Source organism: Silurus aristotelis (genome assembly GCF_946808225.1).
Source record: "Silurus aristotelis genome assembly, chromosome: 15".
Lineage (NCBI taxonomy): Eukaryota > Metazoa > Chordata > Actinopteri > Siluriformes > Siluridae > Silurus > Silurus aristotelis.
The window spans coordinates 23,272,922-23,300,421 of record NC_139588.1 but is presented as its reverse complement, the minus strand read 5'-3'; the positions used below and the strand labels follow the sequence as shown (position 1 = coordinate 23,300,421).

Genomic DNA, 27,500 nt, shown 5'->3' with positions numbered 1-27,500 from the left:
AATAATCAGCCGTGTTTATTATCAGAGCACAAAAACTCATTACAGTCACAGCGACTGTTCTTCAGTCTACAGGAAACTATCAGTGATACAAGCAACAGATTTGTATAAATGAATGGAGGGATGGAGGGAGTGATGGAGGGATGAATAAATAAATGAATGAATACATTATCAGAAAGTGTAAAGAAGCTCACCTTGAGGCTCGGATCATCTCAGCGCGGATGAATGGTGGAATTTTCACATCTCCATCATTACCTTCACTCAACATCTCCGTTCTTCACGGATCAGATTTATTCCCACTCCGGGTGAAAAACAAGAAGGAAAAGGAGAAGAAGCGCATTATAAGCGAAAGATCAGCTGCCTGTGTGTGTGTGTGTGTGTTTAGTCTTCAGTCTTCTGCAGGAGACTCTCATGAAGATCGGTTCTCCTATCAGTGCGGCGCGCACCCGTGTCTGTTCGTGTGTGTGCGCGCATTTGTGCGCGTGTCTGAGAGAGAGTGTGCGTGAGAGAGAGAGAGAGAGAGAGAGAGAGAGAGAGAGTGTGTGTGTGTGTGTGTGCGTGTCTCTCGCGCTCGCACCCAGCAGCTCGGTTAATAGATCAGACGGCGCGTGCGGCTCTGCACGGCTCATTGGATGATCGGACCTCGTCTGAATGTATGATTTCGCCTCCTACACACTCAGACGCGATCAGATCAGATGAGAGATCGTAGTGGAAAAAGGACATGGACACTCAGGGAAATGGCACGAGCCCTGGTGTTAAAAGTTTTGACCTATTAGAGTAACAGCGATGGGCGTGGCCTGTGTGTGTGTGTGTGTGTGTGTGTGTGTGTGTGTCGTGCAATTCCAAAACGATTTATTATTTTTCTTCAACGAATCTGACATGAAAGAAAAGAAGCTGCAGGAGGATAGAAAATACACAAAATGCGGCGCTGATGGAAAACTGAAAAAGTCCGAAGACGAGAAAAAGAAGGAGGACAAAAAGGGTACAAAAAAATAAATACACGCACAGGGAGGAAAGTGCAAAAGTGGAGTTAGAAAAAAAAAAAAAAGCACAGCAGCAAAGAAAAAAAAAAGAAAGAACGAACGATGGATGAACAGAAAGTGTAGAAAAAAGTGCAGCAACAAAGAAAGAAAGAAGGACACAAAGAAAAACCTAAAAATGTAGTGTTGAAGAAAACCAAAGAGAAATTTGAGCACAGAAAGTGAAGAAAAAGAAAGAAAGAAAGGAATAGGGGGGTGCCAATAGTTTTGGAGCTGCCTGTATTTGTACGCTGTGAGTGCACATGGGTTCTGGATAAAAGTGTGAGTGAATAAATGAGAAGTGCGAAGGACAAAATGTGACTGTAGAATAAAAAAGCTGAAACGTATTTATTGTGTGTGTGTGTGTGTGTGTGTGTGTGTGTGTATTTGTGTTTGGCATGAACATGTTTGTAAGGCAGAGCTTTGCAGCCTTTTATTTATATTATTTATCTGTTTTGAGTTCAGCAGGCTTCGAATGACGTCATCATCTCCTCCACTCAGCTGTGACTCATGACTAATGCTCTAACACTGACATCATCATCATCATCATCATCATCATCATCATCACCCAGATGAAGATTTTCTCAGATGCAGGCAGGTGAAATCTTTCCTCTGTGTGGTTTTATGGTAAGTGAGTGTAAATGCTGTAAGCACAGTGTCAGTTTGGTCGTCCTGCTCCACTGTACAGGAGACGACATTCCATAACGTCTGAAACACGTGAACCACGGCTCCGACTCATTTTTCATCCTGAGCCGAGGAAAGCAAAGAGCAGGAAGTGTCTCTAGCAGAGCGTATAATAGCCTGTGAGAGGAACACATTAGGAGACGGAATGTCACTTTTATTACGCCGCTCATGATCCAACACCAAACCCAGCATACTGACCTGAGGGACACCAGATACTAACACCAGACAAAAGCAGGATAGAAGGAAGGAATGAGGGAGCGAAGAAATAAGAGAATGAAGGGAGGTGGGAAAGAAAGAAAGAAAGAAAGAAAGAAAGAAAGAAAGAAAGAAAGAAAGAAAGAAAGAAAGAAAGGAGGGAATGAATGAATGAATGAATGAATGAATGTCCAGCTGACAGATCACAATACCCAGAAGTTTGTTTTGTAATGTTCTTTCTTTCTTTCTTTCTTTCTTTCTTTCTTTCTTTCTTTCTTTCTTTCTTTCTTTCTTTCTTTCTTTCTGTCTTTCTGTCTTTCTGTCTTTCTGTCTTTCTTTTATTAGTTTAATAAATGACACAAGGCCCAGCATACTGACCTGGGGGACACCTTATCCTAGCATTAAATTAAGGAAGGAAGGAAGGAATGAAGGATGGATGGAAGGAAGGAAGAAAAGAGGAAAAGATGGAACAAATGATGAATGTCAGATTTGTATGAAGAAAGAAAGAAAGAAAGAAAGAAAGAAAGAAAGTAAGAAAGAAAGAAAGAAAGAAAGAAAGAAAGAAAGAAAGAAAGAAAGAAAGAAAGATTATCTGACAGCCAGTTTCATTAAAGATCACACGGCCCAATAAAAAAATTACAGTTATATCACCCTTTCTTCCCTCCTTTTTTAATTTCTTTATTTAGGGGAAAGGGTTTTATGATCTGTGATAGAATTGACACAAGGCCCAGCATGCCGACTTGAGGGACACCTTATATTATCAAACTATAGGAAGGAATTAAGGAAGGAGTGACTGGCAAAGAAAAGACTAACAGAGAAACTCCATGAACCAGTTAGCTAGTTATCAGGTTGCCAGGTAATGCAAGAACTCTCCACAGTAAAAGCCACAGGTTCGAGTGTAACATGATGCTCTCACTACCATGCTTCACTGGTTCCTTTTTGAAATTCAGGTGCAAGTAAGATGCTTGTCGTTTTGCTTAAACATCCAGACACACACACACACACACACACACACACACACACACGCGTGTGTTCCATTCGGCCTGAACATCTCAAAAGTGCTGCCCTCAGATTAAAGCAGTTGTTGGCTTTCAGGTGTCCTCTTTACATAAACTCCAGTAATATACCTGCCCTCGCGGCGCTCATCCTGTCTGAGACACGAGGCCAGAGACACCTCCAGGCATCACTCAAGCTCCTGATCTGATCCAATGTCCAATTTGTTTGCTACAGAGCAGTAAAGCTTTAAATGAATATGTTCTAGGCATATTTCTCCTCTGTTTATCTGGGAATACAGATCAGGCTCTTAATGCTAATTTCATGCGAAGTTCTTTGCGCTCTCTCACCCTATCAGAGTAGGCCAAAGAGGATTTAACACTGATACAGTCCTGTGATGGAAGGCGCATTCAGAGCAGCTGTGATTAACTAGCTGGGGAAATAATCTGGTCTGATATATTAAGGCTGGTTATAATGCTGTATAACACCTCTATAAGCCCCTTTTCACATCATATTACCGGGGGCCGGGTTTAAAGCCAAATATGACATCATGTAGGCCAAAATATTCAAATCATAACAGCTTTTTACTTAGGGGTGATGTTCATAAGGCCACATTACACCTACATAAGCCTCCAGGTTTAAATATATATGTAGCTCTTGTATCTCCTTATAGACACCATCTTCCACTAAAATGTTATCTTGCTCCTGGCAACCATTGATACAGATATATTCATAGAGTTTGTTCTTGAGGTTTGAAAGCAGGTATGTCAACTGTCATGAAAGGCTTATGTAGGTCTTGTGTAGCCTTATAAACCCAACTCCTAAGTGAGGTGTTATTCAGCTTCTCATATGTTTGCCTATATTTGTATAGATTTACAATGGAGTATTTAGTTAAGGTTTAAGAGAAAGTAGAATGTCAGCACTGAGGAAGGCTTTACGTAGGGTTTATTTTGCATTCTTTACACCATACTTCATTAAAATGATATCCTGCTTTTAATGTACAGTATATTAATACAGATCAATATACTGTAAGATCAATAGACAGATCAGTGCAGTATAATGATACTTTATGGAGTATTCTGCGTTAGGTTTGTTAGCAGGTATGTCAAATGCTCACGTAGGTCTTGTGAAGCTTTATAAACGCCATTTTTCATTGAAGTGTTATCCTGCTTTTGACATATATTGACACAGATACTGTATATTATGGAGTATTTAACTTTAGGTTTGAAAGCAGGTATGTCCACAGTGTGGAAAGGCTTGTGTAGTTCCTGTGTAGTCTTATAAGCACCAACCTTTAGTAAAAGTGTTATCCAGTTTTTAGTAGGTTGGTATATATTGTTACAGGTACATAATGAAATATTAGACTTTTTGGAAAGCAGCTATGTCATCTGTGAGGGGGGTTATGGATGTCTTGTGTAGCTTTTTGAACCCTACTTTTAGACTATAAAAACAGAGTATATTATGGAGTATTTAGCTTTAGGTTGTGAAAGCAGGTACTGTATGTCAATTGTGAGGAAAGTCTTATGTAGGTCTTGTGTAGCCTTATAAACACCACACTTTATTGAGGTTTTATCATACTTTTGGTTTATATCGATACAGATATACAGTATTCTAGAGTAGTTGGCTTTAGTATGACACCAGGTATGGCAGCTGTGTGTAAGGGCTTATGTAGTGTTTTTGTACACTTATAAGCACTTAAGTAAAATGCTATGTTGTCATCTACAGATACATGAACGTGTGTTTGTTTTAGGCTTATAGCCAGTTATGTCAGGTGCGTAGAATGGCTTGTAGGTGTTGTGTAGTCTTATAAACCCCTCATACATTATCAAGAATTAGGCCTCATGATGGAGGCAGTGGAACAGAAACAGCAGGTTGAACAATGGGAAAAGTCGAGCAGAAATTTCTGCACTGCAGTGCAACAAATTAAAAAAGAGCAAAGCGATTTGTATGAGGTCAAACCTACTGCATGCATCATTAGCTCAGGGCCTCAACGGTGCAAAACAAAGGCAAATAAGCGTTTTACTCCGAACTCGCGGACAGCATTTGCGCTCATTCCCTACGGCACACAAGACGTGCTGGAGGTGTTAGTTAAAGTTCTGAGTTCGGAAAGCTTGTCCTCAGAAGAGTCGAAACCATGACAATCCATCCTCACCTCACATCCTACAGAGTCAGTTTTATTACCACCTTTCAAACACATTCCATCAAACGAGAAATAAAACGCCATAAACAAACAAGATGCAACAAGTCTGAGCCTTTAACACGAGTAAACACCATAAATACGCATAAACAACATGACGAAGGATGCGTTTTTTTGAAGCCGTCGTGCCGCAAAGTCTTTTTCTTCTTACGCATATCTCTCATTCGCAGCCGTCTGTTTCTCTCAGACGTCTGGCCAAAATCTGCTCTGAACTACCTAAAAACCTGCAACGCAGTTAGTGCTGCGACTCCGCCGCCACGCCGAACCCTGTTCTGGAGAACGTTCAGTCTGCTCAGGGAACCTTTGATGTGAAAAGTTATCTGGCTGCTGCATGAGTTGAGAAGAAACCTGGCAGAAGGTGATGGGTGTTCCTCAAATTTCCTGGTTCTTCTCTGTCTAAAGTATTCAAAGGAGAGGACCTGCAAAATACGGTTTTCCAAGATGCTATCGCTATATACAGTATATAAGGTTCATCTATCTGGAGGAACGTTTGATGGGTCTACAAAGTTTTTCAGAATCAGAACAGGTTCCTTAACTACCTCTATCTATTAATTACTACCAAAGGGTCTTTCAGAGTTGTTTATCCTGTGAGAACCCTACAACAGGTTCCTACAAAACTAAAAGAAAACTTTAGAGAAACCTATACTATACGGTATGTCTTAATGCTAAAGGGTTCTTCACTTGTCCTTCATAGAAGAACTAATATCAAACATATACGACTGAGCAGCAAAGGTTTTAAATATACACTTTTATGGAACCTTCTAAAAAACATTTTTTTAATCAAGCATCTCTTGAACGTTGGAAGCAACAGGTTCAGAATGCTTTTGTGGTAAAGGTGACCATGATGATGATGATGATGAAGATGATTGTCTCCAGATGTTCTTCCGCTTTAGATAAGGGTGTCCTCAGTGTATGTGTTTGTGTGGGTGATGAATCACATTTGCATGCTTGAAGGCAGACATTGTAACGAAGGTTCTTGGAAAGGATCCACTTTGCTCCTGCACGCTCACCTCATTAAGCATTACATCTCCTTTATACGCTGCGGGGACACGACGGCACTCGAGCTCGAATTTCAGACACTCGTCTCGCAGCAGGGTGCCGCCGTTCTCCTCGCTGTTCTAATGAAAAGTGCTTCTCGGACAGCTGGTTATTTCTCCGGGTCCAGGAGGAGAATCTGCAGCACAGAACAGGATGCGTTCTCACTGTATGGACTGGTTTTATTAATCAATATTGATTATGTGATCAGTTCTGATTAATGTTTAGAGTCGGAATCAAAGCATAAATGCAGCAGAAAAGGGGAGTGAGTGTGGCCAGGGGTCAGAGGGGGCGGGCTGAAACGGCAGGAAATGATGTCACAATTCTCACCTGTGTGGTATTTTTCGTTATTTTTTTACAGAGAACACTGAATTTGTCCAAATGAGAGAGAGAGACTTTTTTATTTTTATTTTATAATCCTATATTTTGACATTAGTCATGTTTAATGCCAGATGTTGCGGTTGCAGGGAGAAGAGGTGGAGAAGGTGGAGGAGTTCAGGTACCTGGGGTCAACAGTGTAAATTAATGGAGAGTGTGTTAGAGAAGTGAAGAAAAGAGTGCAGGCAGGGTGGAGTGGGTGGAGAAGAGTGATAGCAGGAGTGATTTGTGATAGAAGAGTATCTGTGAGAGTGAAAGGGAAAGTTTATAGGACTGTGGTGAGACCTGAGATGTTGTATGGATTAATATGATAAATAGACAAATAAAATCATATAATGACAGTTAAATGTTGGGGGAGGGGTATGTGTGTTCATTAGGTTCTGGTGCAAAATGCAATTCTTCTTCTCTCACAGAACACAGAGCTTTTCTACAGCACCACACAGCTTCAAACATCTTCACATCCCCTGTAAACATTAAAACCAGCCAAAATTGCGTGGCAGTCAGCATTTTGTGTTATTTCGTTTTTTTCTGCTCAGGTATATTGCAATTTTTGTGTTCCCAAAAATAAAATGAATCAGTTGGCACATAAACCTGTTTCTCTTGATGTACTTAAAACCAAGAATAAAACACTAAAGAGTAAAAATCTCATTAAAGGAACTTAAAATACGTTTTAAAAGCACTGTGACTGTAACCAGGAGCAGTATAAAAGCATTAAAAACTGTTTTTCACTGTGATCAGAACGGACAGTCCTGTAAAACATCAGGGTTTTAAATACAAATAAAAGAGTTTACAGAGACGATGCAGTGTAAAATCCTCCACTGGAGGTCGGCAGTTTTTTTGGTTAACGGTGGTTTGTACAGTGTCTCCACTCTGGTTTAATATCATTATTAAAACTAAGAACATTCCTCCACTGTGGGTCCACCCTCCCACTCAGTTTATTCTTATTTAAACCTTAACACAGGCCCTGTAGAGCAGCTTCAATGTCGCTGTCTTGAAGTTCATCTCCACTTCACTCCTGCACTCCAGGAGGGGGACCTCCACACAGCAGGACCGGTCTTGCTGATTTCATAGTCCTACAGCTGAACAGGCTCCTCATTCGACAGGTCTATGTCGAATGTGGAATGTGACGATCTTTGAGGAGATCAGAGCTCTGGACAGTGTGGGGGTGGTCGTGCCGGAGGTGTCCAGCTGACTCCCGTAGACCAGGGGATCCTCCAGGAGTGTAGTGTTCAGCAGCATATGATCTGGTTTTTTTTTTTTAAAGTCCATATTTTAAAAAGTCCACAGTAAAATAACGTCTTATCCAGAAACATCCAGTGCGTGTGTGTTCAATAAAACATAAGTTCTGTCCACCAAATTTAAATCAGTCTGGGATCCTACCGTTACAGCCAGGTCATCTGCGTATGCTGACAGGTAGAGTGAAGCGGTTTAGCTATAGTGTACAACATTCCTGACAGTAAACAGCCTTGTCTTATCTTTCTGTACACTCTAAAAGGGAACATAAAAAAACATTATTCTTCAGTGCATTCTCAATTTCCAGCACCAGTTTTAATGGTGAACCCGGTCAAAAGCCTTTTTTTTTCATGCCCAATAGCCTAAATGTAACAAAAATCTGGTACTGCACTGAAAGAAAGATAGACAGGCAAAAGTTCATCAAGCAGAGCTATCTTTATTTTCTTTCGTTTTCACCCTGGTGCTTTCCTTTCCAGTACTTACACCAGGGTTCACCCGCACACTCATGGACGCCTTTTCTTTTCTCGACGCTCGCCGGTAGTCCCTCTCAGATCGGCAGGCTCTACTTCTGCGTCTCATTGCGGATCGGCGCACTTTCTCTCTTTGCCATCTATCCAAGTTCTTTTGCCGGTCGACACGTTTTCCACCGGCACATGCCCGCGCTTAGTCTACGCTCAGCGACCCTTTCGTTTCTCTCTCTGCTTGCTCTCTTACTCTCTCTCTCCTGGAGGTTGGTGTCTCTCCTCTCTTTATTGGCATCACCAGATTGAAACAGAGCGCACTGATTAGTCTCATCAGCTGCAGGTGTTTCTACCCGTTTCTTACTCAGCCCTCCACTTATGCACCACTGGTACATACCCCTAATGCCCGATTCAGGCCAGGGAACCGTCCGGCCTGAACTGAATCCCCCCCCCACCCCGCCCCCGCCTACAGGAGAAGCAGAAGGTGGTGACGACTGCTCCCAGATTCTGAGTAGTGGGTGTCCAGGCATGCAGGTGGGGAAGGAGAGAGGGAATGAGAGAGAGAGAGAGAGAGAGAGAGAGAGAGAGAGAGAGAGAGAACTGCCTTCCCTGGGTACACTCACTGCCATCTGGACTTCACTGAAGAGGCGTGGCAGATGATGGAGTGCCTGTTTTCGCTGCCGGACCCATCTCGCCGCATAAGACTCAGTTGGCCCGACAGCGGCTGCAGCACTCCCCCCATGATGTAGTCTCCCTGGAGTTTTGGCACCACTGTAACAATTTTAATAGTATCACACTGGAAGAGAGATAGACAGGCAAAAGTTCACCAAGCAGAGCTTTTTTTATTCACTTTTATTTTCCTTTTCAGTATTCACACCAGGGTTCACCCACACACTAGCGGTTCGGGGCGCCTTCCCTTCTTGACATTCACAGTCAGTCCCTCCAGGATTGGCACGAGCTCCTTCGGCATCCACCAGTCTCACTCCCGGATCGGCGGACTTTCTCTCTTTAGCGTCCGCCCGAGTTTCCTCGCGGACTGGCACGCCTTTTTTGTGTCCACCTGAGTTCACTCGCCGGCCAACATGTCTTTAGGTGGGTCAGGTCTCCCTTTTTTGGCAGCAGGTCAAGATGATGGGAGCTGACTAGACTAGCCTTTACACTGTAAAATACGACTAGACTAGCCTTTACACTGTCCTGTAGGACCCCCAGCATGTCCCACCCTATTGTTGCCCAGAAAGAGTTGAAGAACTCAACAGGGAGACCATCTATTCCTGGCGCCCGCCTGTTCCCTATGTCTTGAAAAGCCTCCTGAAGCTCAGCCAGTGTCAGCTGCCGGTCCAACTCATTGGCCACTGACTCTGTGAGATTTGGCAGGTTACTGAGGAAGCTCTCCTTCACCCCCCTGTGCCCCTAACCTCTCGCTGCTGTACAACTTAGAATAGAAGCTGACTGTCTGGTGGTGAATTTCAGCAGGCTCTGACATGAGATCCCCTGATTCTGTTTGCACAGCATGCATGCATAGTTTCTCTTCAGCATCCATCTCAGTCACGCTTTTAAGACGTTAGCAGACCAGCGCCCTCTCTGCTGTAATGTCCAACAGGTCATTCATTTTTGCTTTTATATTTTCGAGGGCTTTAATGTTCCCCTTAATTTCTGGTGGCCTCCAGAAAGCAAATCTCTATCTCCAGAGCTTCCAGAGATCTGGAAATGTCTCTTGTGACAGTTAGAGTGTACTGTTGAAAAAGAATACTTTTATTTGTGCTTTTGCTTTAGTTATATCCCACCACTGCTGTAAGGAGTTAAAATCTGCCTGATCCAGTTTAAAACAATTCCATAAACAAATAAAAGACTCTCTAAAATGAGCTTCTTCTAAAAGTGAAGTATAAAAATGACAGTCGGTGCTCTTAGGTTTTAAATTCTTTTTACTGATGTTACACTGTACTATGTAGTGGTTTGAGATGCCTACTGGAAAAATAAAGCACTTTGTATAATAAATCAGTTGTTGCTTGAAACCATAAAAGCGATCTAATCTCGCCAGGGAGAGTGTGTTGCCTGTGAAATGGGCCCACGTGTACTGTTTCTGTTTCTTATTTAAATTTCTCCATATGTCACATAGATCGTGGGCCTCCACCAGCTCCCAAAGGCGCTTATGGGATGCTGCATTAGGTTCTACACGGTTCCTGTCTAGAGTGTCTGCTGTACAATTAAAATCACCTCCCAAAATGAAAAACTCTGCAGTGCTGCAGTTTAATGATTAGTGATGTGTTGTGACTTCAAATTACCAACCCGTCCCACTCCTTCACCCAGTCAGCAGCATCCCGTGTTTTTTTGCTCCATTTATATTAAAACTCGCAACGTGGATCCTGTTTATTAAAAAGAGATAAAAGTAAACCGAACGAGTGCTAAAAAACAAGTAAAATACGCCACACACTCTATCAGTCTTCATCTTAGTTTTCATTATTGACATTCGTTATCAGCTTCTTCAATCTCAAGATTTCTTGATCGGTAAAAGCTCCTTCTCGTCTAAAATGTTTTATATCATCAACAAACTGTTTACGGTCCGGGAAAACTCTTGGACTGAACATTTTTCTGCCACTTGGGGGTTCTGGAAAAGTCTTGTATGTTTTTAGCACTATAAAACATGTTTAACGGATCCTCCTGAGACTTATGCCACCCCTTACACACCCCTACAGCCACCCCACAACCGCTCACACCCCCCCACACACCCCTACACAAACCTACAGCCACCCCAAACCCCCTCACACACCACCATGCACCCCTACAGCCACCCCACACCCCCTCACACCCCCCCCCCCCACAGCCCTACACAAAACTACAGCCACTCCACACCCCTTACACACCACCACACACCCCTACACAAAACTACAGGCACCCTACAGCCACCCCACACCCCCTCACACACCCCTACACAAACCTACAGCCACCCCACACACACCCCTACACAAACCTACAGCCACCCCACACCCCCTCACACACCACCACACACCCCTACAGCCACCCCACACCACCACACACCCCTACAGCCACCCCACACCCCCTCACACACCCCCACACACCTTCACACATGCTTATATGCCACCCCACACACACCTTACACACTCCCACCCCACAGTTCTATAGCTTGCTGTACAGTATATTTTCCTTTTTGGCAAGAAAAAAACCTCCATGTATTTAGCACGTCTCAGGTAGATCCTATTAAATCCTCATGTACAATTTTTATCACTGTCACAGTGACCTGACGCTGACGCTAATTTTCCTTCATCCCAGCGCTCACTGCTTAGCCATTCACTTTCTGCTGATTATTCCATTAGCATTAGCTCTCCAGTTAGAACACATTTCTGTTGCTCAAATGATGTTTTAATTATACATTCACACAAATTCTGTCCCATGTCAATTTATTGCCTCAAACACCCCCTCCAGATTCTTCAGGAATTCATGAATATAAGGAGTGAATGACAGGAACACCTCAGCGTCCCCCTCTCTCTCTCTGAGGAGAAAAAGTCACCTCAGCAGTGCACAATGTTGACTGAAGTCATACAGCCACAATATTGAGGTCAGAGGTCAGTGTGAATATTCCCACTCTTGTGTATTGTGCTCGGTGCTGTTTCTGAACTTTTAGCGACAAAAAAAAATAATCATTGGTCACCGTTGTCCACAAAAACCAATCGCTGATCACTATTGTTCCCAAGGACCAAAATCTGGTCATCCTTGTTTTTACTATTTAATCGCTGATTACCATTGATCAGCAACCCAATCACTGATCACCATTGTCCACAACAACCAATTGCTGATCACTATTGTTCCGAAGGACCAATATCTGGTCATCATTATTATTATTTTTTTTTATCACTGATCACCATTGTTCTCAACAACCAATCACTGATTACAATTGTTCCATACAAACAATCGCCATTGTTTTAGACAAAACTGATCACCACTATCCTCAAGGACCAATCTCTGGTCATCATTGTGTTCACAATCTAATCACTGATAAACCGTATTCCAAACAACCAATTACTGATTACTACTGTTCCACAACAACCAATCACTGATCACCACTGTTTTCCCTCATCTACACACATATTCTTTTTTTTTTTATTATTATTATTTTAAATATCGCTCCTGCCAAAGGAAACTAAACTCACAAGTACTCGGTTTAGACTCTATAAAATAATGAGTAAAAAAATCGGCTAATCAGCCGCCAAGCTTCTGCTTGCTATCTCCTCTAGTGCTTTCTGGGATTGATGTTGGCCGGTTTTCAGGATTACATTAAATATTCGACCCGGGTGACTCTGCCTGTCTGTGTTTGACCCTAGCTGTGGTATCTGAAATAAAATCAATGAGCCGTCTGTGTCCTGCCTCTCAGCATCGCTCAGCACTGGTTTCTCATTATTCCAAGAGTGAGATATGCGAGAAAAAACTGAGTCGCACGTCACACTGAAGCATGATCCTAGATAGAAATCATACGATGGATTAGTGTGTGTTAGTCGACTAACAGGAAATGATATACTGTATATCATATAAAACAGACTGGACGTCTTTGGATGAAACTGTCCCTTCACTTGAACTAGGAGACCAAACCTGTTCCAGCAAAGAATTGAGCCCAATGCCTTCACGAAGATCTGATTTCCATGGGCTGGAGTGGAAGATCTCTTGCTGTACAGCTCTGTGAACACTCACTGCACCTCAGGTCTCCTCACTGGTTTTATCAGTACCTGCCTTTACTAGCACCCTTGTGGCTAAAGAATCTCCACAAGAACCCAGGAGAACATCTTCCCAGAATCCCAGAAGAGTGGAGCTTATTATAATGGCAAATAGCAACTAAATGTGGGATGGGATGTTCAAAAAGAATCACATAGCAATCTTATTTTCAGGTGTCTACAAATTTTTGGTTAAAATCAAAGCCAGGGCAGTAACATTATCTCTGCTTCTTCATGCAATACCTTACATACACCATCCTCAAGATAGCTTCAAATCACACTTTTCCATTGCTAGTGGATTTCCTGAAACAAATTGGTGCACAATCTTGTGCTTCACCATAACATGAAGGAACACCATAACATGGAAATGGATGCCATCAATCTGGCTTTCTAACGCTTTTTGTACTTTCCAAATAGACTATTAAACTCATTTTAGCCAAAATATTGAACGATGGAAAACAAAAAAACCCCAAAAAACAACGAGAAATAAATCGCATTAAACATTTAAATGGGTAAAAGCAAAACAAGACTCTCCCACCCTCCCACCCCCACCGCCTAAAAAAATTTTCTGTTGTTTTGAGCATTTTTCTTTATTTTCCGTTTTTTCCCCCACAGCACCGCGTTCCTCGCGCAGCCATTAAAACATTAGGCGCATTACGCTGTCTGCTCCTTTCATCATTTTCCGCCCTGTTTATATTCAGGCCTTTGCGATTTCTCACTATTTGTATTGTTTTTTTTTTTCCCTGACAATTTGGTAAGAGGGAACTAAAACGAAGGGAACGCTTGTGGAAATGTCGAATAAATTAAAGCCTGTATAGAAAGCTTTATTGGATTGCTTTACTCATCTCGAAATTATTCTGAACCTGTTTACCCTCATATATTATTATGAATTTTTTCTCTCCGTCATGAACGATCGCTAATTACACATTTATAATGATAGTAAAGTAATAGATGACCACCACAGTTACGGTGATCAGGTCAGAGTTTATTATTTATTATTGTCCTTTTATTGAACAGACAAGTGTTTTCTTCTTTTTATGCAAAAAAAAATTATAAACATATCCATTTACAGTTTTATATATATATATATATATATATATATATATATATATATATATATATATATATATATATATATATAAACTATATTTTCAAAAGTATTGGGACACCTGACCTGTCCTGCTATATGTGTTTTTTTCCTAAACTGGTACCACAAATCTGGAGGCACTCAATTGTACAGTCTTTAGATTCAATTCAATTCAATTCATTTTTATTTGTATTGCGCTTTTAACAATGAACATTGTCTCAAAGCAGCTTTACACAGATGATGTCCACAGATAGATGGCGCTATAATAAAATTTAGCATCCACTTGAACCCAAACCTGCTCCAGCATGGTGATGCCCCTGTGCACAAAGTGAGCTCCTTGAAGATCTGGTTTACATGCTTTGCAGAGGAAGATCTCCTGCTATCGAGCTCTGATCTCATCCCTACTGAACACCTTTGGGATGAATGTCAACGTTGACTGCACCCCAGGTCTCCTCACCTACATCAGTACCTGCCTTTACTAACACCCTTTTGGCTGATAAACACAAATATCCATAAGCACACTCCAACATCTAGTGGAACTTCTTCCCAGAAGAGTGGAGGGAATACTTTTGGCAATATAGTGTATATATACTGGGGATGGTAAAATTAATTAGCATAAGAGTTCATAATGTAATGCATCGATATTTAACATATTTACATCGGTAAAAAAACGATTTATTTCTATGTAAGGAGTGCAATTCAAGGTTATAAATGATTTTACAGCTTTAAATGTCCTAAAAGTCACATAGAATATTACATGGCAGAGGTAGAGCAGGAAAAGAACGTCTGGTTTTATTTTATCTTAGTTTTTTCTGCATTATAATGGGGGGATGCGATTCGGCGATATAAATATATATGTATGTATATTTAGGGATGTGTGTTTAGGGATATATATATATATATTAGTATATAGAATTGTGTGTGTTTTGTAGAAGTCTGTTATTGTGAACATATTGTAACAAAGTAAATGTAATTCATTACTGCACTTAAGAAGCTTTTTCACGTGTCTGTACTTTACTGAAGTGTTTTTATTCGGGGAGACTTTTACTGCAACTTTTACATTTTAAAATCAAATATTTTACTTTTTACTCAACTTCATTTTGTCCTTCCTTTTTATTGACGAGGATCAAAACGTAACTGGTGAAACACGCAGCGAGTCACCAATCAGGATCGAGCGCTCGCTCTGTTTTACACGTGTTCTGATCGCCGTTCGGTGAATCTACTGATCATCAACATACAGTTCAGCATCAGTTCAACATCAAGCAGAACATTTAGAGAGGAATAAATGATGAAGAAACTCCAGACTCGAACTCGACACAACACACGTGACTTTGATAATTGTATTAGATATCAATGTTTGGCTCATTATTATCATTCTATTCACTTTATATCATTTTATTCATTCTAGATTGGTGTTCTGACTCAAACTGAGTGTGATTTTGAGATTAAGCAAAGAGTTTTTGACAAAAATGTATACCGTAATTTCCGGACTATAAAGCGCACCCATATATAAGCCGAACCCACTGAATTTGACAAAGATTTTTATTTTGAACATAAATAAGCTGCACCTGTGTATATATCTACACTGAACTAATGAACTTTACACAGGGTTTAATGAAAGACAGTGTCTGAAATATGTTGTGGCTCCTTTAAGAGCATAGCGGTATTTTGGGAACAGCCTGCCGCCGCATTTTTCCACTATTTCTACATGTGTGCAAGACCGAGGAATATGTCCATATTCTTTTCTAATGCTCATTTCTAAGTTTCTTTGACTAACCCGTAACGCTGTTGCCAAGAAAAATAAAAAAAAGCATGAGTTTTGGAAACCTGTCTGTGCTTATATGATTTCTGTTGTAACTGGAGTTAGCGAGCTCTCCCATGACCCAGACTCAACATGCTACAACGGCTTGTATCTAAACAGTAGCCGACCAAGAAAGTCATTGTTCACTGTCTTCCTCCTTCCTTTCACAACTATTTCTCTCGAGAGTTTATCTTTTGGCATCGTCGTGCGTTTAAAAATCACCATCGGTGAATCTTTTCTCCCGATGCCGTGCAGCTCAGAACACAGGTGAAGTGTGTTTTCATGCCCGGTTGTTTTTCAGCGTGACGAATGATTCACATTTCCTGTAGACAGTCCGAGTGAGCGGCAGGTCAAACGTCAGAGGAACATCATCCATATTTATAAAGAGTTTCTTTGGTTCATCTGAACCCGTTTGGCAATTTCATTGGTCTAATGTTATGGGGCTCAGTTTTTTGTCTTGAAGTTTGTGAAACCGGGAAAAACCCAGAAAAATTCCATAAATTAGCCGCTTCGTTGTTTAAGTCGTGGGGTTCAAAGCGTGGGAAAAAAGTAGCGGCTTATAGTCCGGAAAATACGGTAATAACAACATTATAGCTTTAATAAATTATAGCACTTTGGATACTTAAGTACATTTGAAGGCAAATATTTTTGTACTTTTACAAAAAGTAAAAGTTTAATTTCACCCCACACTGCCCTATGTCTCCTCCAACACTCTACCACGGCTCTACTGCTCCCTTCATGTTTCAGGGTACAAGAAATGTGAAGACTCTTCTCTGTTCTGGCACCAAGATGATGCCTAAAGTCCTTCCAGACATTCCTCAATTAGTACTTAAAACTCTAGGTTATCTCCTAACAGAGATTTAGACTGACGTTGAAAATCAGTGAACCAGCAGAATGTAGCCTCTGATGAAGACTTTTTTATGTCAAATGCTATTAATAGAGGTACGGGGTAATCAGGTGTTTCTAATAAAGTGGTCAGTATGTTGTATAAAGTCATAGCTAAAAATCTTAATAAAGGTCTTCCTGTTTGCCCTTGCCCTATTTGAATTTCTACACAGTCTGGTTTTACAGACGAAGGGAAGTGCTTGGATCCATTCAGCCGAAGCCCTTTCTCATTTATTTGACTGATGACGAGGCTCCTCGTTATAAACGCCTCTGTCATTCGCTCGCTGCATAAGCGCTGACATTCCATTTTTCCGCAAAATGCTTTATAATAAAACGGATATATTGACGCCGTATTACTTAAACCACATTCGCCGTGCTCGCACTCGACCCTCCGGCATGAGGCAGACATGCATTCTGTCTGTTTCGTTCCGATTTCACGCTTCGTGGAACTTTTTTCCTTTTTTCCCAGCGATCCCGCTTCATTTAAACTAAATTAAATGTGAGATTAAAATGAACAAGCCGCATTTATCTCGTTAATAACCTCATCAAATTAACGGCTCATTTGTTCGACCCTCTGATCCGTAATGCGCTTTATACGACACTTCTGCTCTCGGTGGTCCGTGTGCGTACTGTAAGTGGGCTTTCGGTGATCCGTTAGAAACGCCAGGGACATGGGAATAATTTCCAGCTGTTCAAATCCATGAGACGTGATGGCACACCAAAAGCGTCTTCATTTATCTTACGTGTCTTACTGATAATGTGCTGTAGTGTACATTTAATTAAATATCTAACCTTTAATCCATTTATAGAAATAAAGGCAGACTTTTGGATTTGTATTAATCTTCTTTTTCTTCTTTTTTCAAGTTCTTCCATTAGGGGGCGCCACAGCGGATCATCCGTCTCCATCCCCCCTGTCCTCTACAGCTGCCTTTTTCAAACCAACTACCTGCATGTCTTTTCTCACCACATCCATAAACCTCCTCCTTGGTCTTCCTCTTTTCCTCCTTCCTGGTGGCTCCATCCTCAGCATTCTCCTACTGATATACCCCATGTCCCTCCTCTGCACATGTCCAAACCATCTTAATCTCGCCTCTCTCACCTTGTTTCCAAATTGTCCTACATGCGATGTCCCTTAAATAAACTCATTTCTAATCCTGTTCATCGTTGTCACTCCCAACAGAAACCTCAAGATCTTCAGCTCTGCTACCTCCAGCTTCTAGCTGCTCAACAGTTCTGGGTGTCCTTTGTTGTGTTTTTCGTTTCATGACTGCAGGCCAGATTAGCACCAGGACTCTTCTACTACAAAGTCATGCTATTGTAATACATTCAGTATGCAGTTAGCATGGTTTTGCTCAAATATCCAAGGCCTCCCTAAAAAAGTCGTTTTCTGAATGAAAGCATTTGTTGCTATAAATCTTGTATATAAAAATCAGCATTGATGGAGCCTTTCCATCTGCAATCTTCCCATTCCACAGGCACTAATGAACTCCATTGCCATCAGAGATGCAGCTTTTTGAACTGAGTGCTGATAACAAGCAGATAGTCCCTCTCCTCTTTAGTCCGGAGGATGTGGTGTCCATGGTTTCCAAATAGAAATAAAAAAATTATTTGTCTGACCACTGAACAGTTTCCCACTTTGTCTCAGTACATTCTAAATAAACTTTGGCCCAGAGAGGACGGCAGCGTTTCTGGATCATGTTCACGTATGCTTTCTTCTTTGAATGATTTCTGGAGGTGTTATTGAGCCCAATGCAGTGATTTCAATTACAAATTCATGGCTGTTTTAAACACCTGAGGGCACAAAGATCAAGAGCATCCAATATTGATTTTTGCCTTTGTCCCTTCTCCATCTGATTTCTCCAGATCCTGTAAAATTTCCAAGTTATTATGTTTTGTAATTAATGAGATTTTTCCACTGTTTTGTAGTTTTATGTTGAGGAAAAAAAGCATCAAATTAAAAATCTTATTTTTATATAATTTTTTTAATTACATTATCTTATTTTATCTATTGTTAATAAAATGTGGATTTGTGAATATGGAAATAATTGCATTCTGTTTTCCCAACTTTTTTGAAATTGGAGGCAATGGCATGTGGGTGTATCTTTGAGTCTTTATATAAAAACACAGGTATCATATATATTTATTTTTTTTTTTTTTAAATACTCATTGGCTGACAAGATCTCGTTTTATGTACAATTTTCGGAATGAAATCGAATACATTCATGCAATCAAAGTCAAAGTGTAAGTGCAAGTGGTTTATCTGTGACTTACAGAATCATCGCTATTGCAAGATATGTACTGTAAGTTGTGAAGATAAAGAGAAAAAAACAGAGGTCTGATTTGATCTTTATAGCCAAAAAGGACTACATTTGGCAGAAATGTAACCCTGAAAACACAATCCTGTGTGCGCCCCATGTGTGAAGCATGCTGTCGGTAGCACCTTGACCCAGGTTTGTGGATTTGTTAGATATTAAAGACCATTTCAACATCATTTTTGTAACGTGTCCTGAATGAAACGATGCGGTTGGTTGTAAAGATTGTATAGCGCACAGGTAACCTTGTGTATTTTCATCTAATTATGAAATGATGAAAGAACAGAACATTATTTGTTTTCCACTGAATTGGATTTAATCTGTGTGTAACGCAAGCCTTTATTTTAAATCGAGCAGATTCTGAACTATAAAAAGCACAACACAACAGCGTTCTTTATTACAAACTGAACTGCATTATTTACAATTTTACAGCTCACTTTAAGCCTGCAGGATGCTTTATGCCTAAGCCGAGCCAGTCAGCTAACATATTAGCAACGTATGATGTCATCAGGGCGGCTTGTCCTGGCTTCTCCCGCCTAAAGAAAAATTGTGTAACACCAGGAGTAAAATGTCTCATGAAAAAGGTTTCAATGATACTCTTTGTGATGTGTGTATTGTGTGTGTGTGTGTGTGTGTGTGTGTGTGTGTGTGTATATATATATATATATATATATATATATCATTGATGTGTATCAGTGTTTGTAGTGTCCAGGGCAGATTGTAAGTGTTGACCTTAAAATGACAGCAGGCGTCTCGTGAAGCTTTAAAGGTCTGCAATTCTGCCTTCTTCCTCTCGAAAGCACTCAAAATGCCGCCTACTCACAAAAAACTTCTTCCCCCAGAATGTAATTTTCCCCAGGTATTACATTCCGGAAATCTGAAAAAAGCAGACGGCCAAAAATAGTCTCTCTGTTTCCACCAAGTTCAACAACAAGAGAAGATTGAAGTTCAGAACGAATGGAAATGAGATAAAACACTGGCCTAAATATCTGCTGATATCTTTGTGTGTTTGTGTATTTGTGTGTTTGTGTGTGTGTGTGTGTGTGTGTGTGTGTGTGTGTGTGTGTGTGTGTGTGTGTGTGTGTGTGTGTGTGAAGGTGGAGGTGGACTCTTAGTCATTAAGCCGTTGGACTTTGGATCCAAAGGTCAAGAGTTCCACACCAAGCTGCCACTCCTGGGCCCCTAAACAAGGCCCCTAACCCTGTAGCTACTCAGTTGAATAAATGAGATAAATGTAAGTCGCTCTGGATAAAAGTGTCGGCCAAAATGCAATAAATGTAAATCCTGAACAGTTTTTAAATGCACGCTGCATTCAGACCCAATGGTCCAGCCATTTTTATTTACAACGACCGATGAGGGACGTCTCATGTCCAGTCGATTACATCATCACTTCAGTGCAATTTATGGTAAAAAATGTATTCTATACACTCATGAAATATGCAGGTTTTTAAAATATTAAGACAGAAATACATTTCATATTTATATATACTGTATATTCCCAATTATCACTATTATTTTCCTCTGGATGTTTGTTTGTTGGAAGATCATATTAAAGATGTAACAAGTCTAACATTCATGTTGTTGATAGTTTTGTCTTTATTTAAAAAAAAACCCTGCAAATTTATAATGATGTGTAGACTTTTTATATTCACAATACATTAAAGACCGATATGAAGCAGCTATACTATGCTATACGATACGACAACGCAAAGAGATGCAATTCAAAAAAAAATCTGATTCTCTGCAATACAACATGGTACAGAAAGTTTATTTCTTTCAAACAGACCTCAGATCACAAATTTACTCAAGTGCCTTCTGACTTCTGAGGCATGTCCCCTTCACAAACACGCCTCTTTAGTTCAAAAGAGGAAAAAAAGATGAAATAAACCCAGACATTCTTTTCCTGTTGTGTGTGCAGGAAGTTACAGCTCTACCTCTGCCATGTTAATCTGTATTCTATGTGATTTAGGACACGCCTCTGTCTCCGTAGTGTTGTGATGCGTCGTATTCACGTAGCAGCAGCGGAGAGAACGCGCTCGAGAAACGGTTTAGCGACTACAAATCGATCTACATATCAAATATCGGTCACAAATTATTGCTCATTTTCTAAATAATAAAAGTAAAGCACATGCACACTTTTTAAAATCGATGCATCACCGATGCAAATCCTTCACAATTCTTGCCTTTAATTGAATCATGAGTGTCTAAAAGCCACCAGACGCCTATTTACGCCTCCTCCAGAGCGCATTATACATCATCTAGAAGAGCGTGAAAATCGAGACCCTTCTGATTCTCACCTTGCCGAAGACAAGATAGATATTTCTCAAAACCGACTTCACAGGTCAGGAAAGGTCTCCTGATCTCAATTCTATCTGAAATCTAGGACATCACGAGTTTCTACCAATTAGTATCTTGTTCTGAAGACATACTTACATGAAAGGAAAGAAATGGAAAATGGATGGGAGAGGGTTCTCCTGATAAAACCTTCCTGTGTGACGTGAGGAGTAAAAAAAAGAAGAAGAAGAAGAAGAGGAAGAGGGATTCATCATCAGACAATCGGGTTTCATTAGAAGTCAGGAAGTTGCTCAAGCGACGTCTCAGCGTGGAGAATAGAATAATAGGTCGAAGCAAAACAGTGACTTTAACACCAACTCCCATCTGTCAAACCTGCACTGTACCTCCTGCAGCTCGCTCAAACACTGACAGAATTCGAATAAACGTCCCGGATTCCTCCCTGAAAGAGCAGAAGAACCACGCAGGAGCTGACCGTATTTTTTAATTGAGTTATTTATTGATTTATAGATTTTAAAGGTGTTGACTGAGATGTGCTGATTCAGCACGCCGCTCGCATTCCGGAGAACAGGCGAAGAATGAGTGCTAATTTTAGGAGCTTAAATGTCACCTGCAGTGAAGTGCTGCGTGCTCGTGATGGAGACGTGATGGAGACGTGCACCGAGGCCCCTGGCTCCATCAGACGGATTGATAGGCGAGGGTGATGATCTTCTGGAGAGCGCACGGTGGGAAGGGGGTTATAGCCCTGGTTTTGTCTGAGCGTCTTCCCGCTTCTCTTTCACGGTGCGGTTTGGAGGTGACCTCTAGATCACAGCGCTACAGAAACACCACACACTTACAAATCTCACTCTGTAGGAAACTTCAGCACAGTGCAAGAAACTCTGGACCTTTTCACTGAAATGTTGGTGATGTGATGATCGGTGATGTGTTGTATTATGCCTGTGGAGGAAATGTACAGCCAGTGTTCTTCTCTTCTTTTTTCATCTCTTTTTTCTGCTTCTTCTGATTTAAACTGTCTGATACAAATGTGTTAAATCTCACACTCTGTTTGGGAAGAGTCAAAGAAACCTTCTGAACTAATCTGGGACAAGTTCCACCAACACTGTAGTTCCCACTGTAGAGAGAGAGAGAGAGAGAGAGAGAGAGAGAGAGAGAGAGAGAGAGAGAGAGAGAGAGATTGAAAAAAGTAAGAAAGAAAGAAAGAAAGAAAGAAAGAAAGAAAGAAAGAAAGAAAGAAAGAAAGAAAGAAAGAAAGAAAGAAAGAAAAAGAAAGGGATAGAAAAGTGATAGAGAAAGAAAATTGATGATAGATAGATAGATAGATAGATAGATAGATAGATAGATAGATAGATAGATAGATAGATAGATAGATAGATAGATAGATAGATATTGAAAGAAAGAAAGAAAGAAAGAAAGAAAGAAAGAAAGAAAGAAAGAAAGAAAAAGAAAGGGATAGAAAAGTGATAGAGAAAGAAAATTGATGATAGATAGATAGATAGATAGATAGATAGATAGATAGATAGATAGATAGATAGATAGATAGATAGATAGATAGATAGATAGATAGATATTGAAAGTAAGAAAGAAAAAAAAGAAAGAAAGAAAGAAAGAAAGAAAGAAAGAAAGAAAGAAAGAAAGAAAGAAAGAAAGAAAGAAAGAAAGGGATAAAAAGTGATAGAGAAAAAAAAATAGATAGATAGATAGATAGATAGATAGATAGATAGATAGATAGATAGATAGATAGATAGAGAGAGAGAGAGAGAGAGAGAGAGAGAGAGAGAGAGAGAGAGAGAGAGAGAGAGAGAGAGAGAGAGATATGTATTACTCAGAGTGATGTATATGATATATAAATAGAGAATATCCAGGCTGTGATGTAGGAGTGCAGTGGAGTGTAAAAATGGCTGCTACATGAGCAGACGTGAGGTGAATTAAAGCAGCAGTGCAGTGAAAACATGATCAATGTGAACTTAGTAACCGATGTGACAGCAGAAAAAACGAGTGGTAGTAAAGTGGCAGTGAGTGTGGGAATGAATCATGGATGCTGGTAGAACTGCTCAGGTTCACATATGGCTCTGGAGACAGAGACTCAGAGCAGTGTAGTGTCCCGTCACAGGGATGAGCTTATGAGATATTAACCGTGAGTCCAAAATTTAAACATCATTCCTGGATTTATAATTCGGTCAGTGTAGGATGCCAGTTTTATAGTTTTCTTTCAAATCACTTTTCCGACATGTTGGATTTGTAAGCACCAAATCAGAGCAATTTACTCAACTGTAATATTTACACTGGAGAGGTGGAAGCTTAGTGGTTAAGGCATTAGACTTTGGATCTGGGGGTTGTGGCTTCAAGTCTCAGCCATACCAGGCTTTCACTCCTGGGCCCTTAAGAAAGGCCCTTAACCCCCCATGGGTGCTCAGTTGTGGGAAAGGGGATAAAGTACTCCACCATGGAAGGTCCCAAGCCCGGCTGTGAAAGGAGGAGGCTGGGTTAGTAAGCCACCAGGCCCTTTCTTGCTACACAAAACACAACATGTTTTTACAGTTCTTGTTGTCTGTGGTGGTATCATCAAGTTTCAACACCAGTTTTTGTAGCACGCCAACAGATGGCAGCACAAAGCAGCACGCACAGTCACAGGGAGCACCAACCAGTGTGCCAAAATCACATCTTTCTGTGTGCAACTGGTGCGATTCTGATCATTTGTGCACCCTGTCACCGAGTTCTCCTCACACATGAGTTCCACACCCACCCTACTCGCCAAATTGGGCCCCTCTTTCTATGGATGAACATCTGGCTCACCTCATTTTTGTGGAGATCTGGCACGAATCACAGAAGGTGCCAGAAAATAAGACTTCCAGGACACATTCCAGAGGAACGCTGGGGGCGCTGTATTGCTGTGCAAGGGGACTATTTTGAAGGTGGTAGTGTGGAAACAGAGCAAATCTTGAAACCTTTGGATACCACCTCGTATCGTCACCGTAAGACAGAAAAATTAGGCGAATGCTTTATACTTAAAAAAATGTATCAGTAGCATTTTGAATACTCCACATATAATGTTTGGCTGTAATGGGCCAACAAATGCTAAGCCTCCAAACAGGTCATAGCAAAAAACTTGAAGGCTACGCAACAAATGTCTTCCCAGCGCCACCTACTGAGTAAAGTAGAAGTAGTGCAGACCTCGGTGCAAACGTCAGACTTAAAATGTGGCGCATTCATTCGATCCATTTCAGTGGATGAGATGACGAGCGTGATGGCTGTATTAGCAAAAAAGCTTTGGAGGCTGATCAGAGCGTACAGATCACAGAGCTCGACAGATTAAAGGACTAAAACCCTGCTGCATCTGCCTCTTTATGTGGACATGAAGCAAGGGCTAAAACCCTCAGGCACAACAATATTTTCTGACATATTATCTAGTAGTATCTCCACCAATGCGAGATATACATGCTTCAAATATGTATATGCTTATGCTATAAGCATATACATATTTGAGATATACATGCTTCATGCTACATGATCTAAATGAAAATTATTCTGAGTGTGAAGGACTTGCGACGAGGTGCAGTTATTGTTAATATTAGGTATTTACAAGATATTTCCACTTGCTGCAAGTATATATTCTGCGATTCGTGCCGGATTTTCGCAATGATGTCAAAACAGTGACCTTTGAGCCGGATCTTCATTATCAGGAAGAGGACGAAGTCCGCAGGAGCCGAATCTGGCGAGTGCGGAAGCGAGATCATGTGGATCTCACAGCTCTTGCTCAGGGGATGATGAGGGGCAGCTCGATGTGTCTGGGATTCAAACTCATGACCTATGGATCCAAGGGCCAATGCATTACCCACTAAGCTACAATACCAGCAACATTCTTTTGATTTGTGTGTAGATTTATACCAGGTGTATCATTTGTATCTCTCATGAACAATACACTCAATCTGGCTTTTCTTCCAAGCCTGTCTGTACTTGTTTGTTCTGTTTGTAGATCGCCCCCAACCCTCGCCTGTCTTGACCTCGAACCTGCTTCACATTTTGTGGATTTTTTTGCCTGCCTTTCTAATAAACACGACCAGCATTAAAAGGAGGACTTTGAATATCACCCTCCAGGTTGTGCTGCGTATTCACATGAAAATAATGCAAGCTGAATACTATTAACCCCCTGAAGTGCACTGTTTATGTATAACAGCATGGCCTGGGGTGAGTTATTGCACTCTCACAACTGAGATTTTTCCAACGACTACAGCGTATATTTAATATACACCATGTATATGACTGTTAATTCAAAGTAATGGAGAGTGTGTTAGCGAAGTGAAGAAAAGAGTGCAGGCAGGGTGGAGTGGGTGGAGAAGAGTGATAGCAGGAGTGATTTGTGATAGAAGAGTATCTGTGAGAGTGAAAGGGAAAGTTTATAGGACTGTGGTGAGACCTGAGATGTTGTATGGATTAGTGACAGTGGCATTGAGTAAAAGACAGGAGGTGGAGCTGGAGGTAGCAGAGCTGAAGATGTTGAGATGTTCATTGGGAGTGACGACGATGGACAGGATTGGAAATGAGTTTATTTCGGGACGGCGCATGTAGGACGTTTTGGAGACAAGGTGAGGGAGGTGTGATTGAGATGGTTTGGACATGTGCAGAGGAGGGACATGGGGTATATCAGTAGGAGAATGCTGAGGATGGAGACACCAGGAAGGAAGAAAAGAGGAAGAACAAGGAGGAGGTTTATGGATGTGGTGAGGGAAGACATGCAGGTAGTTGGGTTGAAAGAGGCAGATGTAGAGGACAGAGGGGTATGGAGACGGATGATCCGCTGTGGAGACCAATAATGGGAGATGCTCTAAGAAGAAAAAGAAGATTTGATTATTAATCTGCTGGTCAGTGTGGCTGAAAGGAGTTCATGTGTGAATAGTGGCTTGTGATTGGCTGTAAGGAGTTCAGATGTGAATAGTGGATCGTGATTGGCTGTAAGGAGTTTAGGTGTGAATAGTGGATCGTGATTGGCTGTAAGGAGTTCAGATGTGAATAGTGGATTGTGATTGGCTGTAAGGAGTTTAGGTGTGAATAGTGGATTGTGATTGGCTGTAAGGAGTTCAGATGTGAATAGTGGATTGTGATTGGCTGTAAGGAGTTCAGATGTGAATAGTGGATTGTGATTGGCTGTAAGGAGTTTAGGTGTGAATAGTGGCTTGTGATTGGCTGTAAGGAGTTCAGATGTGAATAGTGGATCGTGATTGGCTGTAAGGAGTTTAGGTGTGAATAGTGGATCGTGATTGGCTGTAAGGAGTTCAGATGTGAATAGTGGATTGTGATTGGCTGTAAGGAGTTTAGGTGTGAATAGTGGATTGTGATTGGCTGTAAGGAGTTTAGGTGTGAACAGTGGATTGTGATTGGCTGTAAGGAGTTTAGGTGTGAATAGTGGATTGTGATTGGCTGGAAGGAGTTCAGGTGTGAATAGTGGATTGTGATTGGCTGGAAGGAGTTCAGATGTTAATAGTGGATTGAGATTGGCTGGAAGGAGCTTGGATGTGAGTACAGAGTAAACATGCTCATGATATCTCTCGCTCTGGTGTTTTGTATTGTTTTAAAGATTTATAATAACACTCTTGATGTCATCCAAATGAGGATGGATTCCCCCTTTTAAGTTTTAAGTTTCTTTCCCATAACATATAAGGGAGATTTTTTTTTTTGCCACAGTCGCCTCAGGCTTCATCCCATAACACACATAATTCACTTATATGAACATTTTTTGATCTATGATTTTTACTTTCTTTAAAGATGAAATAAGATAAAATAAAATACCTTTATTTGTCTCACAGTGGGAACATCTCAGTGTTATTGCAGTTTTAAATGGTGTTATTATAGTTTTAAATTGTGTTATTGCAGTTTTAAATAGTGTTATTACAGTAGTAAATGGTGTTATTACAGTTTTAAATGGTGTTATTACAGTAGTAAATGGTGTTATTACAGTAGTAAATGGTGTTATTACAGTAGTAAATGGTGTTATTACAGTTTTAAATGGTGTTATTACAGTTTTAAATGGCGTTATTGCACAATTGTTATGGCACAAAAACTTTATTGTTATTGCACAGTAAAAGAAACAGTATAAACAGTGTGTATTATGCCACCTGGTTCACTGGGCAGCTCTGACTGTAAAGTCGAATAGCAGCAGGGAGAAAAGACCTTCGATTTCACTGCTTTACACACTTAGGATGTAGCAGTCTG

General features: G+C 40.8%; 1 protein-coding gene and 1 long non-coding RNA gene across 3 annotated transcripts in view; one reads left to right on the top strand and one right to left on the bottom strand.

Annotated features, from left to right (window-relative positions):
- The window catches only part of LOC310738005, a 347,605-nt gene that overhangs the window by 5,167 nt on the left and 314,938 nt on the right, over positions 1 to 27,500 (top strand). The window lies entirely within an intron of this gene.
- syndig1l (synapse differentiation inducing 1-like) overlaps positions 1 to 27,500 on the bottom strand; it is a 90,302-nt gene that overhangs the window by 51,141 nt on the left and 11,661 nt on the right. The window contains exons 2-3 of one of the 2 annotated variants that reach the window (XM_083562764.1): positions 6,096 to 6,259; positions 192 to 296 (exon numbers count right to left, since the gene is read on the bottom strand). The gene's annotated coding sequence lies outside the window, so the exon portion shown is untranslated. Of the gene's footprint in view, positions 1 to 191; positions 866 to 6,095; positions 6,260 to 27,500 lie in introns of those variants that run through there. The other variant, XR_014536925.1, reaches the window with a different exon arrangement.